The sequence below is a fragment of the Cicer arietinum genome, chromosome 2 (assembly GCF_000331145.2).
Source record: "Cicer arietinum cultivar CDC Frontier isolate Library 1 chromosome 2, Cicar.CDCFrontier_v2.0, whole genome shotgun sequence".
Lineage (NCBI taxonomy): Eukaryota > Viridiplantae > Streptophyta > Magnoliopsida > Fabales > Fabaceae > Cicer > Cicer arietinum.
In genome coordinates, this window is record NC_021161.2 from 12329274 (window position 1) to 12335106 (window position 5833).

The following is a 5833-nucleotide window of genomic DNA, read 5'->3' on the forward strand; positions in this document are numbered from 1 at the left end:
TAAGAGACGACAAATACGTCGTAAGCACAGCACTGTTAGAGAATTACTTTCGAAAGGAGCTGTTATTGTGGATCATGTACGCACTGATGAAAATTTAGCTGATCCTTTGACGAAAGGATTAGCTAGAGAGAAAGTCCAAAATACATCCAAAAGGATGGGACTAATGCCTATAGATAAATGAGTCACTTATGATGGTAACCCGACCTAAAAGACTGGAGATCCCAAGAATTAGGTTCAATGGGTAATAACAAGTCATAGTGATATGAGATGAACATGCTATGTTTAAAATGAGAAGCATGATTCCTGAAGCGAAAAAGGATGAGATAATAGAAACTCTTAATGAGATCTATACTCTATATGGAGTGGGGTACCTAGTGGCTACAGGAGTACTCTTGATAGACTCACCTACGTGAATGTGGAAGTGGGGGCCGCTTCCTATGGAATTTCGAGGCAGAATTCCTAGAGCGTTCACTAGACTGGGATACACGTGCATGGCCCTAAATGCACGGGCTTTTTAGAATACACCTAATGAAAAGGTTGTGTGTGGGTTTGATGTCAGAGATAGAGTTCAAAACTACGAGTTACTCTTGTTGAATCTGAATCCTACTCGCTATGCAAAGGTTCAAGTCGAAAGACACCTTTGTTTATGCACAATCTTATAGAAGCGTTTGACGCTATTCAAGAATCTATTTTTAAATTCAAGTGGGGGATTGTTGGAAATGATGAAACATAATTGGCATTGATGATGGCTTTAATGTGTGAATTGAAAAATGAGAAGTCCCACATTGGAGGGAACACACTCATTTATGACATTTATAAGGAGTTAGTTTCACAATTGGGTTGGGCCCCAAGGGGCACCGCAATTTTGTGAAGGAGGGAGAACGCAAGCAAACGGACCACCACACGCGCGCGCGCGCCGCCGCCCGTCCGACCGGCTCGGCTCGGTCTGAGTTGTGGTGTATTAAAGTTTTCAGTTACTTGCCACGTCAAAACCCTAAAGCTGAGTCCTTCCCACGTTTTGACTATTGCCCGGTCAAGAAGCTTAGTCAAGTCACGTTTCCTATTTCCGAGGCACGTTCGTGGTGACCAGCTGATGGACTTCGTGCTCTTGGATCCCCACTTTTTCCTCAGATCCAGTTGCTGAACTCATCTATAAATAGAGAGCTCACCTCACTTGGAAAAGCACACCAAAAGCTCTCCGAATCTGAGGCTTTTCTCACTTCTCCCCCTTATATTCTTCTTCTTCTTCTTCTTCTTCTTATTTTCTTGAGTAGCCTTCGTGCTATATTTGAGTGTCAGTCAATCGACTGGCATACATAGGGTGTAATTCTAGAACGGTTTTCTACAGTGCAGTAGAACTCTGATATAGTGAATCTGGGCTGTTTTATCTTGGGGACTTCGTGGTTGATAGTCTGCCTTGCACAATTTTGGGCAGTGCCTCGAAACGTCTTAAAGAGAGCGACCTAGTCCGCGACTCAACCCAGTAATATTTTCGGTGGCATAAATTGTTTTCAAGGGTTTTCGAATTTAAAAAACAACAGTTGGTATGTCCATCACGTCTTTCCAAGCCTTCTCATTCGATGCTTTCATCTATTCCATTGCCCATTGCTTTGGCATTGTTGTAGCCCTAGACGCCATCCATAATACCTTCTAAAGTTTCATTTCAGCATATTTCTTGTTTCAGTTACCATACAAATGTTTGACACATAACTTTTGTTCCACATGTTTTAAACATAGAATCACACCAAATAGACTGCAACAATGATAGAAAAATTAAATTAATAGAACAATCAATTTAAACACATTTCCTGATTGTTGATTTGTCACAAAACAGTTTAAGTTAATAATAGTAAAAAATATAAAATAGTTCAAAAATAATGTTCTCAATTGCATGTTTCTATAACACTGAAAACAATAAATCGGTATAATCGCCTCCAAATATCAATATTGGAACATAACTAACATATATCACAAAAGTAAAATGATTATGAGAAAAGAAAAATTACTCTATAATTTTTATATAGGTTCTTCTACATCGTTCTTGTTTGTAGAGTACATTTTTCCACATTCAGTTGAATGAGAATTTTTTCTTTTCTTTTTATGAATAATGAATGTTTGCAAAATTTTGTCGACAATTTTTACACAACTTGTACAACAACCCCTTCTTTGCTAAACACTTAAAAAAGTAGATATCTTGAAAACTCTCAAGAACAAATATGAACCACTATCATCAAGATGAAGACAATCTCTCCAATCTTACAAGATAGGAATTCCTAGAGTCAATATCGATCTATATATGGAAATATACCACTTTTTAGACCTTCAAACGTGTAGTCAATTGATGTTCCCTTAATTGTTCACGTTGAAACAATCACCCCAACAAAAGATAACCTAATTTTTGTTGTTTTTTTTTATCAAGAATTCAATCACACAAGAACCGAATCAGAAAAAGTATTTAATATTGATTATGATCATGAATAAATGAAGAATAGATGAAACTGTTCTTTTTAGAATGATTGAATTGTTCATATATTTAAAGAACACAAGTTTGTTACTGAAAGTACAATGCAACATAATTCATATAACTAACCTGTAACTATCAAAATATGATTATGCATTACGTGTGAATCAATTCACATGCATATGTATCGATTTATAAGTTATTCAAAAAACTAAGATTTCAAAAACCTAAGATTTCAAACTAGAACTATGTGAATCAATTCACATAGCTGTAAGTCAAATAAAAAAAAATTCTCTAGAATTAAGTGAGTCAATTTACACATCATGTGAATAGATTTATTTGTTGTGTAAACATCCTTAAATGATTCCGTGATCTTTGTAAATTAATTTATAAACATATGAGTCAATTTATGAAGTTAAAAATTATTTAAAAAAGGTTTATGATACATTGGATGATGTTTTAACATTTTCCTAACATGCATATAATATTATGCATGATAAAATGAAGTTTTTTAAAAGATTTTTTCTATTTCGAGAATTGAATAATCAATAAAGACACAAAATTATTTAAGTAAACATAATTTTGACATACATAAAAGGCTTAAACATGTTTTTGGTCTCTGTAATTTAGGATCATTTTGATTTTAGTCTCCGTAAAACCATTTTCTTTCTAACTACCCTGTAATTTCAAATCAATTTTAGTTTAATCTCTCGTCTAATTTTGTTGATTATGTGAGCAGAAAAATACGTATGTGTTACATATGACTAAATATAAGTATTCTCGACTCTTCAAATCATATTACTAATCACTAATTAAAAACTCATATTCATTTTTTAAATGAAAAAAATGAAATCCTCATAGAAACCCCCAATATTCATGTGATTAATCTTAAGCACAAAATTCATCTTCAACTCCATATTCATTTGTTGTTTTTTCATCGTAACAATTTCAAAGCGATTTGATTATGTTAATGCTCCACAAATCAAACAATCACGTCAACTATATTTGTCATCCTCCAAAATTTGTTGCGATTTAATTTCTTGTTAATTTAAAAGCTTGTTATTATGAGACTTTCTATTAGACCAACACACGCCAACTAAACACAATCCAAACAATCGCACAGCCTTTGACAAATTGAAATCAAACCTTTGAAGAGACAAATATTATCAAGACTATTGCGAGGGAAAGTGTTATGTGTATCCAATCAAGAAATAATCTCACTCCACACTTTGGAGTATAACAAACACTCAAAAACAAATGTTGAATATACTCATTTCCACCAAAATTACTTATGCATGATTGAAGGTCTTGAACAACATCTTAGAGTATCAAAATAGGAATATATGATTAAAACTAAGATTATCAAAATAGGAATATATGATTAAATACATGTATAAAATTATTTTACACTTTCAGTGTATGTAAATTGATTTCTAGAATATGTTTTGAGATTTTTTCTAGTCGCCCCCTATTTTTTTAGTTACATCCATCTAGCACAAAATATTTAAAGCTAATGTCAAAATTGCCCTTAGCTCACATTTACTTTTTAAAAGTCACTATATATCTTTCATTAATATTTTATTGTATGAGTAAAAAACTATTTCATTGTATATGTTACTAACATTATTGCTGATTTTGCTAAATTTTTTCTCTATTTACAAATCCTATCTGAACTAAGTTAATGTATGTCAAAAAATTGTTTTAATGCGTAAGCAAATTCATATCATGTAACATTTGCGAACTTTGAATTTATATATAATAAATAAATTATGAATTTATGTAAATGCAGGATATGTATTGTTTATAAATTCTAAATTCCCAAATGTTGGGTAAACTCAATTCACTGAATATACGTAAATTTATAAGAAATATAAATATGTAAATTTATGTGTACCTTAAAATCACATAGACAAAACAATTTGTGAATTCACGGATACTACAAAAATTTGTGTATATCTTTTGTTCTACCCACTCATTAAGGAATGTAACCAACTTTCAATTTACGTGTATAAAGACAAATTCAAATATGTATATATTCTCTGTATATTCATGTATATCTTATATGGTATCCTAAATTGGCATATACTCCATGCATAGCTGAATTGAGGCAAACATTTATTGAATATCCATGAGTGTACGTGGACTCAATTCACATAAACCCCTATTACATTAAAAAAAAGTTAGTGAAAAAATGGAATGAAACAAATAGATAAGGAAAAGTGAGTTTGAATTTGAAAATGGGAGAATGATAAAATCTAAAAAAAATTGAATGGAAGAGGGAGACAAAGAAAGCGCAGAGAAATAGGAAAAGAAATAAGAAAAGATAATGGTTAAAAATTTAAAAAGAATAGGGGTATTTTCGATAATTGAGTGTAAATAAACAAATTATCAATAATTCTAAATTAATTTAAATATTTGATTGATTCATCTAAGTTTGTGTCTTTCTCATTTTTGTCTCTGTAAGCTGTTTTGTTTCAATTTAAATCCTGTAAGTTGAATTTAGTTTTAAAATCATTCCTACTATTAGTTGCTATAAAAAAGGCTTATGTGACAAATAGATAATGATGTGGTAGAAGAATAAATTAAACAATTAAAAAAATGGATTAAAAAAGAAATAAAAGAAAATTGAAGGTGTTATATTTTAGTCCCACAATTCAAAATTAGAAATAAGTTCGAGATTAGGGTTCTGCCCTCATTTTTCTATCATCGGCACCATTACCAGATCACCAACATCGAATTACCAACAAATAATTGACAACTATAAGGGTCTACAAACAAAAACAAAACAAAACATTAAACTCAGTAAATATAAACTATAGCTACAAAGAATAAACATGAAAATAATATATTTAAGAAAAATTACTCAGATCCTTATGATGACATCTCCAAAATCGTCGTTTAGTGTTTTCATCATTGTTAAAAATAAATATACGCATGACATTCCTACACCCACATTTAGGAAATTGAAAACGAGTTCAGTTTGTTGCAGACGAAGATGACACCATGGTTGAACGAAGCAGATGAAGATTCAAAGATGATGGTGATGCGATAATGGTGATTCAATGATGGTGATTCAAAGATGGTAATGCTATGATGATGATAATATGGTGATGGATAATAAAGAAAAAATGAGAGAATCTTAATCCCATACCTATTTATGATTTTGGACAGAGAACTAAAACATAACCTATATTTTGTTTTTCATTATTTCCCTATCACATGACTTATCAATTACCAATTGTCGAATAAAACCTTTTTTTTAACAACAAACAAAAATAATTTTATATTTTTCTATAATATGTGTTCTTTTCATAAACTTTTGCATTACTTTACCAAAAAGTATGCTACAGGTTGAAATTAAACTCAGAAACA